The sequence below is a fragment of the Leptodactylus fuscus genome, chromosome 6 (genome assembly GCF_031893055.1).
Source record: "Leptodactylus fuscus isolate aLepFus1 chromosome 6, aLepFus1.hap2, whole genome shotgun sequence".
NCBI lineage: Eukaryota > Metazoa > Chordata > Amphibia > Anura > Leptodactylidae > Leptodactylus > Leptodactylus fuscus.
In genome coordinates, this window is record NC_134270.1 from 8721105 (window position 1) to 8737272 (window position 16168).

At 43.7% G+C, this 16168-nt stretch overlaps 1 protein-coding gene across 4 annotated transcripts in view; it reads left to right on the plus strand.

Annotated features, from left to right (window-relative positions):
• Positions 1 to 16168, plus strand: part of RPTOR (regulatory associated protein of MTOR complex 1) — a 207657-nt gene that overhangs the window by 37040 nt on the left and 154449 nt on the right. The gene's annotated exons all lie outside the window — the stretch shown is intronic.

Consider the following 16168-nt stretch of genomic DNA (forward strand, 5'->3'; position numbering starts at 1 on the left):
TGCTTTGTCTATGGCAACAACACGAGTGCAGCGAACCCACCACTTGCTCAGCATTGCTGGGAACCATAGAAACTTGGGATAAGAGAAGGTTTTGGATTATTGGAACCAGTTTGGCCATGCCATGGGCACCTGGGAGAGAATACCCATGGAGAATGGCTCTCTGTTCCAGACGCAGCGCCTATTATCCACGTCTTTCTACATCATTTCCTCCTATATTTTGCATTACGTCTATGGAGTGCTCCTCTTCAGCAGACCCATTTACAGTGAAGATCCCGCGTAGTATTTTTTTCAATGATGACGGAAATATTATATTCTCCGAAAACCAATTTTAAGGCAGATCTCCAATTGGCATCCCATTCTGCAGAGGTATGCATTAGAAAATGTTCTGCTGTAGTCTTAAACTGAAATAAAATGTAATGAGGTTACGCTCTTGGGGTATTAAAGCGTAAAGGATTTGGGAATAGGCGAAGCAGAAGGCTTTACGAAATGGGGAAATAGGTAATGAAAATTTAACAGCGAATGAATCGGTATTCTCCACTGGTACAGTCCACTAAGGTGACCACGTGGGATTGGTTGGAGGCCAGATTACGTTAGTGAATTCTATGGAAGACAAGGTCCTGACGGCTACGCCAAATCTTATAAGCGTGTTAATCGATGTATTTCTTGCCGGTGGTGGTAGTCCTTCGGTTTCAGCAGATAAATTAACTCTATTCTTAGGAGTTCAGGCGGGAAATTCTGCCAAGTTATTGACCATCAAGTCTATGTGCACGCTGTCTTTCGCTAAGGCTGGGTTCACATCTGTATTGGAGACTCCATTGTGGTGTCTGGACAGAAATGTCACGTAAGGCCAACTTTTTCATCCACAGCGACGGACACTCAACAGACCCCATTACAATTGTGCACCTGACGTTCGTTTTCATCGTAGAACGGATCCGATAGTATCTGTTTTTTCCATATTTATCCATTGGAGGACCAGAAGAATGGAAAGACACACGTACGTGTGAACCTCGCCTTAAGTTCACTCACTACAACTTCTTCTTAAGCCAAACAGGTGACCTGACAGGTCGTGCCATCTCCTTTGGCAACTACACAGTCCAGTCATATTAATGTGACCTTCGCCTACTTTTGACGTCCACTTTAAATAACCAATGGATGAATGCACGTGTCATCAGCCATCTGGGTGCACTTATCATTGTGGAAGGCACGATGGATCAACACAAGTATGCATCTATCCTTGCGGACCATGTTCACCCCTACATGTGAAATGTCTTTCCTCAGGATGATGGCATCTACCAGCAGGACAATGCGGTGTGTCATAAAGCTCGCAGTGTACGTGCGTGGTTGGAGGAGCACCAGGATGAGTTTCCGTACTCCCTTGGCCAGCAAATTCCCCAGACTTGAACCCAATCGAGAATCTGTGGGACCATCCAGATTGGGTTGTTCTCGCCATGGATGCTCAACCGCATAACCTAGCGCAGCTGGCCACGGCACTGGAGTCGACATGGCTCAACATCCCAGCGACCATCATCACAACATCCCCTCCCTTCCTGCACATCTCGTAGCGGTCCGCTCTGCCAAAGGTGGTTATTCTGGATTTTGACAGGTGGTCACATTAATGGGACTGGACTGCGTATATATATTCAGGTTTAGGTAGTAATGCAGTATCAAGAAGAGGATTCCTTTGCTTCAGGTGCCGCCATGTTCTTTAGATTTTAATTCCATTTTTGAGAAGAAGCAGTGGCGTGACTGTCAATAGCCATCGAAAATTGAACAATGTGTCCGTCGGTTTGGCATCCATTTTGCATCCGTACCATACCAGCCAATTTATTTTATATCTGTTTTTAGTGAACCTTTTTAAAACCCTTTTGTTGGCTGTTTTTAACCCCTTCCCGACCCATGTGGTACTATTACCACATGGATGTCTAGTGCTTCACGACCGATGTGGTAATAGTACCACATGGATGTAAACAATCCCCGCAGCGCAGTGCGGGTGTTCTTGGAGCAGGTGTTAGTTGTATCTGACACCTAACATCCTGCTCCATCCTCCTCCATCAGACATGAGTGCTGATTTTGGGTTTTAACCCGTTGATTGCCGTGATCAAACATGATCACGGCAAACAACGGGTTGCCCGATCTTGTAGGGATCCCCGGCACCCCCCCGCTGCGAGATCGGGGGGTGCTGGTATCCCTACCATGTAGCCAGGGGTCTGATTAGTCACCCCTGGCAGTCCTGAGTCCCACTTACCTTTCTTATCCTGTGCGGGATCTCCTGAAGATAAGATGTCCCGTCAGTCTGCACGAGCCGAGCTTCACTTCCTGTTTACAGAGTGATAACGTGCAGGCTCTTACTGAAGCCTGTGACTCACTCTGTAAACAGGATCAGTGATGCAAGCTTCACTCATGAAAAACACATGAAAAAGTAAAAAAAAAAAAAAAAAAGTGGAAAAAAAAAAAAAGTGTTTTGAAACAATTAATAAAGTTATCAAGCCCCAAAAACCCTTTTTTTCTATAGAAAATGAATTATAAAAAAAAAAAATTAATAAAAACAATACATATTTGGTATCGCCGTGTCCGTAACAATCTGTACAATAAAACTGAAACAATATTTAATGTACACGGTGAATGACGGAAAAAAAAAAACGGAAAAAACCCGCCGGAAGTAGTGATTTTTCGCCATCTCACCTTACAGAATGTGCTATAAAAAGTGATCAAAAAGTCAAATGCACCTCACAACAGTACCAATAAAAAGCACACATTGTCCCGCAAAAAATAAGCCCCCAACCAACACTGTCAACTAAAAAATAAAAATGTTACGCCTCTCAGAAGATGGCGATGCAAAAAACATTGATTTATGTCTCCAAATGTGTTTTTGTTCTGCAGAATTAGTTACGCATAAAAAAATAATATAAATGAGGTATCGCCGTAACCGTACCGACCCACAGAATAAAGATAATATGTTACTTATACTGTACGCTGCATGGCGAAAAATTTACAAGGTAAAACGCAATACCGGAATTGATTTTTTTTTTATTTAAATCCAGCAAAAAAAGAGTTAATAAAATGTATTCAGTAAGTTGTAGGCACCCAAAAATGGTGTCATTACAAAATACATCTCATCCCGCAAACAACAAGCCCTTATATGGCTGCGTCACCAGAAAAGTAAAGAAAATATAGCATCTAGTAATGCAAGAATAAAAACCCGGAAAAATCGCCAAATCATTAGAATACAACTGGCGGCGTCAGGAAGGGAATATATAAGCTGTGCGAGCGAATATCAGGGGACACCCCAGATTTAGAGCTTACGAGGGAAAATATACCAGAAGTGACCCCAAAGTGACCCCCAGAGTGACTCCCCCAATTATAGGAGCTACTGGGACCTAGTAGGAAATTCGGTGTTTGCAATGTCCTCCGCACAGCTTATATATTCCCTCTTCGCCATCCGCTGTGCAGTCACGTCTGGGATACTAATACTCACTACACCCCCTGATAAATTCTTTGAGGGGTGCAGTTTTCAAAATGGGGTCACACCTTTGGGGAATCCACTTTTCTGGTACCCTACAGGCTCTACAAACATGACATGGCGTCCAGATACCAAACATCTGAATCTGCGCTCCAAAAGCCGCATCGCGCTCCTTCCCTTCTGCGCCCTGCTGTGTGCCCAAACTGCATTTTATGCCACATATATGACACATGTATGATACTGGTGTACCCCGGATAATGCACGTAATGTCATATGTGGGTATAAATTGATATTAGGGCACAGCCAGACACAGAAGGGAAGAAGGGTTATTGGGTTTTTGTAGCACAGACTTAGACGGTTTGTTTGTTTTTTTTTGGATGCCATGACACTTTTGCAGAGACCCTAAAATTGCCCTTACAGAATGGGGTCACTTCTTGGGGAATTCCAGTTCACTGGCACCTCCAGGGCTCTGCAAAAACATCATGGCACCCAGAAAGTCCCTCTAAATCTGTACCCCAAAAGCTAAAAAGCGCAGTGCTCCTTCCCTTCTGAGCCCTGCTATGTGCCCAAGCAGCAGTTTATACCTACATATATAATTTTTTGCCCCTTAGGATGGCCCACTTAATAGTTTTAGGAGTGCAGGTCTCTGACAACACGAAGTGGGTGCAACGTATTGGGCACCGAAATGGCAGATTTCTTTAAAAATTAAAATTTTCATTTTGTACATTAATTTTTGGGAAGCATTTTTAGGCTCAAAATGATAATACCCCTTTATTCATTCCTTGACAGGTGTAGTTTCTAAAATGGGGTCACTTTTGAGGGGTTTCCATTGTATTGGTACTTTAGGGGCTCTGCAAATGCGACATGGCACCAGAAAACTGCCCTCAAAAGCCAAATAGCCATCTTTCCATTCTGACCCCCGCCATGTTCCCATACAGCAGATTATGGCCACATATGGGGTATTGCCATGTTCAGGAGAAATTGTGTGACAAACTGGGGGGCTTTTAATTCTCTAACTACTTGTAAAAATTAAAAATATGGCGCTAAATGGACGATTTATTGGAAAAAAGTAATTTTTCATTTTCACATCTCAATGGTAAAAAAAAATCTGTGAAACACCTGTAGGGTCCAAGTGCTCACTAAACCCCTTGATAAATTCCTTGAGGGGTCTAGTTTTCAAAATGGGGTCATTTGGGGAGGGGGGTTCCACTGTTCTAGCACTTCAGGGGCTCTCCAAATGCAACATGGTGCCTGAAACAGATTTCAGCTAAATTTGCTCTCTAAAATCCCAATAGCGATCCTTCAGCTCTGGACCTTACAGTGTGCCCATACATCACTTTACATCCACATAAGGGGCATTTCTGTAGTTGGGAGAAAATGCTTGACAATTTTTGGGGTACATTTTCTCTTTTAACCCCTTGTGGAAATGCAAAATTTGGGGTTAAAGCAACATTTTATAGCAAAAAATGTCACTTTTCCTTTTGTTGGGCCAATTCTGTTACACTCCTGTAGGGTCAAAGTGCTCACTATACCCCTTAGTAAATTCTTTGAGGGGTATAGTTTCCAAAATGGGGTCACATTTGGGGGTTTCCACTGTTTTGGCACCTTGGGAGCTCTGCAAACGGGACATGGTGCCTGAAAAGTATTGTTCCAAAATCTGGCCTACGAAATCCAATTAGCGCTCCATCCGCTCTGAGAGCGACCGTGTGCCCGTACATTAGGGTACCAGCACATATTGGGTATTGTCGTGTTCGGGAGAAATTTTGTAACAAAATGTGGGGTGCAATTTTTTCTTTAACCCCTTGTGAAGATGAAAAATTTGGGGCTACAGTGACATTTTATTATAAAAAAAAGTAATTTTTCATTTTCACATCTCAATGGTAAAAAAATCTGTGAAACACCTGTAGGGTCCAAGGGCTCACTAAACCCCTTGATAAATTCCTTGAGGGGTCTAGTTTCCAAAATGGGGTGACATTTTGGGGGTTTCCACTGTTTTGGCACCTTGGGGGCTTTGCAAACGGGACATGGCGCCTGAAAAGTATTGTAGCAAAATCTGGCCTACAAAATCCAATTAGCGCTCCATCCGTTCTGAGAGCGATCGTGTGCCCGTACATTAGGGTACCAGCACATATGGGGTATTATCATATTCGGGAGAAATTGTGTAACAAAATGTGGGGTGCAGTTTCTCCTTTAACCCTTAGTAAATGTGTAAATTCTAGGGCTAAATGAATATATTAGTGACAGAAATTGAAAAATGTAAATTTGACCTCCATTTTGTTGTAATTGTTGTGAAATGCTGAAAGGGTTAAGAAACTTTCTAACTGCTGTTTTGGATTCTTACAAGAGTGCAGTTTTTAGAATGGAGTGATTTTCGGGGGGTTTTATTAGAGAGGCCTTTCAAGTACCCTTCAGAACTGAACTGGTCCCTTGAAAAATGTGTTTTGGAAATTTTCTTGAAAATTTGGAAAATTACTGCTTGACTTGTAAGCCTTATAATATCTGAAAAAAATGAAAGGGTGATTAAAATTTGATTGCTACATAAATCAGAGACATGGTTAATTATATTTATGAAAAAATTTGGGTAGTATGGATTTCTATTTGAAAGGCTTGCAATTTCAAAGTTTGAAAACTGCATTTTTTTCAAAATTTTCACCAAATTTCCTATTTTTTCATAATGAAAGACAAAACATATTGACAAAAATTTACTACTGACATGAAGTACAATGTGTTACGAAAAAACAATCTCAGAATCACTTGTGTAAGTTAAAGCGTCTCAAAGTTATTGCCATTTAAAGTGACACATGTCAGTTTTGAAAAAAGAGGCCTGGTCCTCAAGTCACTTTTGAGCTGTGTCTCTATAGGGTTAAACCAAACCCATTGAATTTAATAGGGGGCCATAGAGTATAAGGGCCGCATGAATAGACTTCTCAGAATCAAAGATATTCATGAATAGTGGCGTTTTTTTACTGCGCTGTCGGAAGGGGTGCGTTCCTCATTTTAGGAGTCATTTATGGCAGTAAATTGGTGCAATTGATCACAAACTTTCAGGCTTGGAGACGAGGGCAGCATTAGAGAAAAAAAGTTGCAAATTTTTGCACAAAATCTAAGTTGCTCTAAAATGTGCAACCTTTCCATGCCTCGTACGTCGACACCTAGCACACCAGGAATAATATTTCTCCCCCCATTGACTTGAAGAATAAATTTCAGGTATCGTTTATTCCGGTTTATTTTTTAAATGATAAATCTTGAGCGGCCGAGGGCCCCATCCCCTACATGCTCTGCGCAACTCGCATTTAAGAAATCCCAAACACAAAGTTTATTACTTCACCAGCCTCTGCCCACGACTTTGTCTGCATGTTGTTGTTGATGATCTGAGTATGTTTAGCCAAGTGCTGCTGTCCATGATCCTCCTGCTCGGGCGTTTCGGCTCTGCTACATTTCGTCACCTTCCATTAGATGGCAGTCTCAGCAGCTTGCACGCTGTCCTGTTGAATCTGATATAGCTCCGCCCATACAATAGCATGATCTCATTGTAGACGGCTTGAGGACCTGTGATGACATCATCAAGGGTCCTTTAGTCTAGTATGAACGTAAATTCGTTCATAGCGGTTGTGAAGCCATGTCATGTACTGGGATAAAAAGTAGCCCCCCCCATATACCCCGCTTGCCCACACACAGCCTGCATGTTCTCTTTTCTACTCACCTTCCGTTAGACACCATTCTCAGCACCTTCCACACTGTCCTGTTCAATCCGCCCACACAATGGCATGATCCTATCGTAGCCGACTCAAGGACCTGTGATGATGTCATCACCGGTCCTTTAGTCTAGTCTGAACCTAAATTCATACATAGCGGTTGTGCGGCCATGTGATGTACCCGGATAAAAAGTAGCCTATGTTTTAATCCAGGTTCCAATCTATGTATGTGCCAAATTTCAGGCATATCAATTCAGCCATTTTTACGTGATTGAGGAACAAACATCAAAACACCCAAACTTTCACATTTCTAATATTAGTAGGATTTATAATATTAGTAGGATTTTTAGCCCCACTAATGTGGTGTATGACTTTTAACAACTGCTGTGTGATGGTCATTACAATAACTGCAGTCGTAGAGCTGGTTGTGTGAATTAGGTCCGGGGTAGAATACTATATATGTTGCATAGCTGGATCAGGATGTCGTTTTCAGCTGCTCCGTCTTGTGGGGTACCTTAGAGAATTGATCTCCTAATTCACTGAGGTCATTATTGGAAAAGATCTCCATATACCGTGCTCCACAATGGTGTTGTTGCTCCCGATGCTCATCTGGGATACCTCGTCGAATTGATGCCATTGCTCAGCAGGTCCGTTCCAGACATCGGAGTATTGGAGAAGCCCCCTGCTAGTTAGATGCACCCAATAAATCCCCATCTCCGCTCATATACTTGCTTGCATATGTAGTATATGATATGTGGTTTCTATCAATGTGTTTAATGGTCTGGCAGCCGTTCTATCATGGCCGGCCTATCTGCTCTGGTGTTTAATGGTGCTAACTCAATTTGCAGTTTCTACAGTAAATTACGCCCGTGTAAACAACTTTCGATTAATGGGGCGTCTGTTCTGCTTCCACCTTAATGTCCCTAGTCCACAGGCATGCGAGGCATAGACCAGCTGCCTCAGGCACCAAATTGATATATTGAACCAGAGGCGCGAAACTGATTTACAAGTCCTGGTTCCTTGACAGCCGTGTCATAGAAGGCAGAGGTTTACTGCAATGGTTTGCACGTTCCGTATTTCTTTCAGGGGAAACAAGTTTTCCTGGACAATGACGCGTTGCTCCTATTTATCACAAAGCAAATGGGCCATAGGGTTATTGAGGATACCCGGCAAGCTATGTTTTAAGGCAACGGCTGTATGGATATTGAAATTCATAGCTGCTGAGGAAAGATGGCAGCAAATCCTGCTAATTGGTTTGGTAGAAGACATAGAAGCTCTTCTTAAAGGGTTTCTATTGTTTCTCGATCACACAGAGGAATAGCCTTAAGAAAGTCTATTCTTCTCCTACCTTTAGAAGTCTTCTCGGCACCGCCGTTCAGTAATAATCCCGGTTTTCGTCTGTATGCAAATGAGTTCTCTCTCAGCACTGGGGGTGGTTCCCAGCGCTCAAACAGCACTGGGGGCGTCCCCAATGCTGCGAGAGAAATCTCCAGCACGACCTCCATCTTCACCTGGAACACCCTCTCCCTGCGTCTTCTTCTGGGTTTCAGTCTTCTAGGCATGCGCAGTCAGCTCTGCCATTGGGTTTCGAGCAAAGCTGACTGAGCATGCCCGGCAGCCACAAGAAAATGGCTAATTTGCTGTGTAATTGCCCATTTTCTTGTGGCCGCTTACACAGTAAACTGGTGTAAGCGGCTATTTTCTTGCGGCTGCCAGACATGCGTAGTCCGCTCTGCTCGAGGCCCAATGGCAAGAGCCAACTGCGCATGCCTAGAAGATTGAAAACCAGGACAGAAGAAGACGCAGGGAGAGGCCGTTCCTGAAGAAGATAGAGGCGGTGCTGGAGATTTCTCTAGCAGCATTGGGGACGCCCCCAGTGCTGCGAGAGAACTCATTTGCATACAGACGAAAACCGGGATTTCTACCAAACGGCGGCATGGAGAAGACATCTAAAGGTAGGAGAAGAATAGCCTTTCTTAAGGCTATTCCTACGTGTGATCGAGGTTCGGTCCCGGAAGCTCCATAGAAGTAAAAGGAGCACAAGTCGGGCAAGTCGTACAGATGGTGCAGGGGATACAGTGGGGAAATTTAACCGCAGAGGCCCCATTGATCCAGAGAACAGAGTGGTTTTACCTTTGTTGGGACTGTAGAGGCACCGGAGATATCCAAAGTACAGCACTTGGCTATCACAGTTGTGTTCCCATTTTCTTATATAAATGTAAGAGCTACATGTAGTAACCCTGGTACGTTACGATATGACAAGTGACCTAAGCTTCTGGTGTAGAGAGAGGTCCATTATCGTGTAACTCATAAACTGTACATGTAGTCCTATACGCAGACTGCAAGTGCGGGGCAGGCAGACGGCACAATGTTTATATATTATAGATCTTTTCCTCTGCATTGCAGCTGCTGTAGCTGCACGTGCACACGCCTTGTGTCAGGACTTCAGAAAAGAATTGTATTTGTGGGACTTGCTGGAGTAGGTCTGACATAATCGCTTTTCATTTTTAAAGAGGAACTCTTGCAGAGAATCGGGAAGTCTCCCGGCAGGTCTCCCCAGAAAGAAAGGAAATAAGTCACGTTCTTGCGTCTTCTTCCTTGATACACCATGCCAAGACTCGCGAGCGACACATTGCAATGTCTTCGATACTGTGTCCCTTGCAGTGGACAGAACTTATTTTGGTAACTAAAGCCCTCACGTAGGAATTGTACCAATGGGAAACTGAAGATGTGTAATTGACTGACTCTTATAGGGGCTGTATACGGTAAGGCGGTTTCTTTTGAGACCGCGTCTTAAGGCTACATAGAGAATTTGGCCGCAAGACTGGATTGGAGTCACATCTTGACCCTGTGGCTGCTGCGAATTCAACTTCTAGTTGCAAAAATATTCAGCAGTGTCAATCAGTAACTAGAAGTTGCAGTCACAGAATCCTTTGGGGTTGCAATGCAACTCTACCTTGGGCAAAGGAGTTGCAGGACAGCATAAGGGTCGTGGCCAAAGTTGCCTTCAACTGCCTTTAGCACAAGTGTGGCTATAGGAAGGGGCCACAGGGTCATATCTTGAAGAGGCCTGGCTGTGGAGCATGCTCAGTAAGTTACAGCGGTTGCTATCGTGACTATGGGACCACAAGAACCTCTCAAAAATGGATTTGCTAAAATTGGCCTTACCATTATGTTCCGATAATGAATACGCTTGACACCTCCAAGGCTTGAAGATATCAACCAGTCTTAGAAAATTTTTCTACTCGTCTTAATCGTAAGAGTCTAAACATGATGGATGGGAGCAAGACCTGTATTGTATGGTTATAGCCGACCATGACGTAGTAGGTGAAGCCCGCAAGTACTACAAGATCTAGCATATAGTGTGCACCTCTAAGTGCCTGCTCAGTTTGAGTGGATATCGATTTTTTTCGAGGCAAGAATTAGATTTTGCAGCTAATGAGGAGGAGAGGAACGACTGCATAGCGCGGCCGCCCCGGCAGGTTGCTTAAGATGTAATTCGTCGTCTTCACAGTGAGGATGCTGGAGATCCGTGACTGCACGTGGTGGAGCAGAGTGTCCTCCTTCACGAATATCACGGTCATATCTACATTTATAGGATGAAAACTGGAACACTTCCTTAATATGTGAGCAGAACTATTTCAGTAGGTTTTCATGCCCCAAATCATGCGGAATACTGACCAATAGGGATAAGGGAGTGCTTGATCGTCCTTGGAGCCACCAGCCACCATATTGAACATCACTTATAATAATAATACATTTTATTTATATAGCGCCAACATATTCCGCAGCACTGTACAATTTATAGGGTTCAGATACAGACATACATAACAAAGAACGTCATTTCACACAATGGGACTGAGGGCCCTGCTCAAAAGAGCTTACAATCTATGAGGTAGAGGGGGTGACACAAGAGGTAGCAGGGGCAGCATTGCTTATACAGTGTTCAGACAATTTTGTGCATTAGGAATTGTGATAGGCTAGTCTGAAAAGATGCGTCTTTAGTTTGCGTTTGAAACTGTAGAAGTTGGGAGTTAATCTTATTGTCCGGGGTAGAGCATTCCAGAGAAGTGGTGCAGCTCGGGATTCTCCAGCCGGTTGGACAGTCGTCTTCACAGCACATTTCAGAAGTTTTTAGCACATTTAAAGGCAGTAGTAGCTTCTTATGATTCGGACAGTTGATAGCAAGGCTGCGGAGTTTGCAGTTCTCGGCTCCACCGCCGCAGTGTGTACGGCCTACAAGCTTCCTGTCCGTGGCACCAGGGATTGCGGCTCTGCTCCCGATCACTTGCATATGAGCAGAGCCGGTTTTGGCCGTATACCTGGTGGTATACAGCTTTGGCTGGATGAAATGTCTTATCGGCATGGGTTCCAGGTGTTGGACCCTTTCCTGTGGATAGGTCACCAGTATCTCACTTTGTTAGTTTTTGGAGAACCACTTAAATCATTTGATCTTGGAGCCAGTAACTTTTTCCGACTCCACCCAAGACAGCTGCGGACTCCAGGACTCTGACTCCTCGGCCCTGATTGCCAGGAGAGGTGAGCTAGGCCCAGTACTGGGCTGCACCTTTGGATCACCAGGGCTAAGGCTAGGGCTACAGAACGTCTTTGGCCTTGACCCTATGACCCCCTCATTAATGAAATTGTCACATTGCAACAGTTCTACAGCTGCAAATTCTAGTCACAAAAACATTGAGCAGTGTTGGATATTTTTGCAACTAGAATTTGCAGTCGCAACGTCGTTCACTTACAGTAACGATGGAGTCGCAGGATGATGTAATGATCACCATGGACTCGCAGCCAAAGTCATCATGTAGACATCAAGAGAAGACTCAAGAAGATGATTTTGTAACGCAATGGAAGATGAGTTCCTTGGAGGATGAATACTTGGATCATTTATTGGCCAACATCGTCGCACTTTTTTCGAAGTAGTTACATTTTTTACATCTTTTATGGCCAACCAATGTGTGGACCATCTTTGTTTGGTTAAATGAAAGTGATATTTCGATTCGCGCACATGACTATTTAGTAGGTCTGATACTCACCTATGTAAAGATGGCGTCATTGATCCGTGTGCTGCAGAACGGGAGAGGAACCATTGAACTATATGTGTCCTGATTAGGGTTGAGCGATCGGGATCAGAAGAGATCGGATTCCGATCGTCGATCGAGCAAATTTTGCGATTGGAGTTCCGATCCCCATCTTTTCCGGTGGGATCGAGGTCGGAGGTTATCTCAAGATCAGCTCAACCCTATTCATGTATATATCATTAGTAGGATTGAGAGATCGGGAAAGATCGGATCCCGATCGGCAATCAAGCAAATTTCGCATTCGGGATTGGCTGGAAAATTATCGAAAATCAGATTTTAAGAACGATCCTGAAACTTCAAGATTGGCTCAACCCCAGTCCTGATTTTGCACATTTTTCGATAGGCGCTATCATATTCACCGAATGCTTTTCCCCTCGTAGACCTTTAATACATATTCAGTCTCCCTGCAGTAAATTTCTACTCTGTAAATTGAATCTAGAAATCTACCATGGACTATATGATTCATGCCCACATGCCATAGTAATGTCCATTTATTCTGCCCCTTCCCTCCAAGTGCATGCACCCATTACTGGTGTTTTTATAATGAACCCGCTGTTTGTGAGTGCTGCCAGTACTTCATATCTGCTGTGCGCTCTAGTTTTCTTGCTCTCCTTATAAATTATACATTTGCGATAGCTTCGGCATTGCTGCAAGTGTTTTCCTCCTCCTGCTTAGAATCCTAATGAAGACCCGGGGGAGGCTGGTAGCGGGTGGCGCTGTGACATTTGTTGACATAGTTTGAACCTTTATTATATGTATGTGCATTAAGGTATATGGGAAGCTTCTTGTCTGCTTACGTCTTCTAGGATGCCCTCCATGGTGCTCTTATTAGGTCAATATTTGTGTATGGCCAAAAGCCTTTTGTCCTTTCTTCTCCGTAATGTGTAAACAGTAGCAGTAGTAGATGGATTAAAAGTTATCACCTAGACACAGGTAGGTCAAAAAAGAAAAACAAAACTGATGGGAGAGACCTATCGCCATACATAAAAAATGGGAATCCACATGCGTAGTTACAGTGACCTGGTGTTGGAGAGATGCACTCCATGACTCCTGTGGGACTTACAAAAATACCCCAGTTTGGTAGGCCCAAAGACCATTGAAATGGCTCCAGTCTCTTGGATGTTCCTTGAATATCTAGTTTTGGGATGTTCCCCATTTGACATTCTGGTATCCCTGAAAATGTTTGACCAGTTTGGGCAAATGTAATAGGGAGTGTAGACTAACATGTGTTGAACTTGGTCGGTGAATGATCGTTCATTCGAGATTGTTCCTTCTATGGTGTTTCAACCATTAACCTTGTAGCAAACACGTATGTGCACCTATAGATTCAGGCACCAATTCTGTCCAGACATTAAAGGGATTCTATCATTAAAATCACATTTTTTTCTCGCTCAAACGTAGGAATAGCCTTAAGAGCGGCTATTCTTCTCCTACCTTTAGATGTCTTCTCCGCGTCGCCGTTCGGTAGAAATCCCGGTTTTTGTCGGTATGCAAGTGAGTTCTCTCGCAGCATTGGGGGCGGTCCCCAGCACTCAAACAGCACTGGGGGCATCCCAATGCTGCGAGAGAACTCTTCAGCGCCATCTTCTTCAGGAATGGCCTCTGTGCACGTCTTCTTCCGGAGCTGGGTTCAAACTTCTCGGGCCGAGTCAACTGCGCATGCCCACAGGCCACAAGAAAATGGCCACTTGTGGAGAGGCCGTTCCTGAAGAAGATGGAAGCAGCACTGCAGAGTTCTCTCGCAGCATTGGGGACGCCCCCAATGCTGTTTGAGCACTGGGGACAGCCCCCAGTGCTGTGAGAAAACTCATTTGCATACAGACGAAAACCGGGATTTCTACCGAACAGCAACGCAGAGAAGACATCTAAAGGTAGGAGAAGAATAGCTTTCTTAAGAAAAGCCTTTCTTAAGGCTATTCCTACGTTTGATCGAGAAAAAAAATTGATTTTAATGATAGAATCCCTTTAAGAATCCTCAAAACCCAATTTGGGATATCAGGGCACAACTATGAGTGCTGAATTCCAAGTATATCCCTATGCATGGTTGAATGAGTCCTAGAAACTTTGTAGACTATCTAAAGAATATTAAAGTTTTTGTTTTAGCTGGGTTTATCTTGTTCTTTGCCACTGAGCAGAATTGTAGGAATGTTACTTAAGCTTCTCTGTAGACCAAGACCCTGCATGCGTCAAGGTGTTAGCATTGTTGACATGTGCGGCCTCATGCTGTCCTCAGTGAAATTTGCTGAGGTGTAGTCTGTATTCTCATCGTGCTATGCGTATCACCCCTGGAGGCTGACCACACTTGTTTGAAGATATCAAAGCGTGTCTGATCTTCAGATATCCTCATAACTTCTACGGTTCCTCCATAATTTGGTTAAGGTATTTCTCCTTGTGTGCCTCCGAGGCACTGCCATGCACTCACTGCTTATTGTGTACAACCTGTGTCTCTCACGTTTTCCTATCAGCTTCATAGCATGACCTACACTGTCGTCACACTCGCTCTCTGCCTTCTCTGAGAATGTTTTTGTGATGTAGCCGTAACCCCGTGTATATGCCCGTGACTTGTTTTTATAATCTCTGTGGTACAGCGATTTAAGGGAATCAGGTTTTTAGAGTTCAGGTCAAAAAAGACTATTAAACTGAAAAAAGTCAAAAAGCGGTCTATAAAAATGTGTTTGAGTTTTGGTGTATTAGAACTTAGGAGCTTTTTTTCCAATATTATAAGATACTAGCCGAAGGACCTGGCTTCGCACAGGTATATTTCATTTTTCGTTTGTGTAGTGGCCCCATAACAATTACCCAGTTTTACACAGGTGTATTTTGTATGTTGTTTGTGTGTGTGTCCATAAGAGTCATGTGATCATGTGCATCTCAGTTTGGATATTAGTGAAAAACCAGTGATTGGTTGTTATGTAATCCTGGAGTAAATCTGTGTGTATGTGACCTTGTGTAACAGTGTCATCCACAGTGCCCTATTCCTTTAAAGTTGACCTACAGCAGTGAAAATAATGGCATAGATTGTTATGGAAACCTGGAGTAAAGCTGTGTGTATGTGGAGACTAAGCACCTGCGAGCTTCTGTTGGCTGGTAAGGAACAAGTGACCGTGTGTATGGCAGTTGGAATATGAGTGAAAGACTTGCAGGATGAGATTGGGTCTAAAACCTTCCCGGACACCTGATGTACCTGTGTGCTAAATTTGGTGAGGTTTGGGCCAGTAGTTTGGTCGCACATAAAGAACAGATAAAGACAGAAATATATATATACATATATGTATATACACACCCACACACAGTATTAGCAGGAGGACCCAGCTTTGCCCAGGGTATATTTCATTTTTTGTTTGTGTAGTGTCCATAAACGTCATGTGTATCTGATTTTGATACCTTGAGCAAAGCTGTGTGAATGTAACAGTGTCATCCATAGCGCCCTACCCCTTTAAAGCTGACATACAGCAGTGAAGAAAAATAGCTGGGAAAAATAGCTATGGAAACCTGGAGTAAAAGTCTGTGTGGTACTCTGTGCAGAGCCGCGTATCTAATCCTCTGGCGTGTGGTACTTTGTGCAGAGGTGTGTATGTAATCCTCCGGCGTGTGTAACTGTGCGCAGATGCGCATATCTAATCCTCTGGCGTGTGTAACTGTGTGCAGACACGTGTATCTAATCCTGCGGCGTATGTAACTATATGTAGATGTGCGTATCTAATCCTCCAGCGTGTGTGGTACTGTGTGCAGAGATACGTATCTAATCCTCCAGCGTGTGGTACTGTGTGCAGAGATACATATCTAATCCTCCAGCATGTGGTACTGTGTGCAGATACGCGTATATATTTTAGGAATGCTGTATCTCAGCAACAATACGTCCGAGTGAGTTGAGACTTGGCCTTAAACCTTCCCGGACACCTGAAGTATCTGTGTGCCAAATT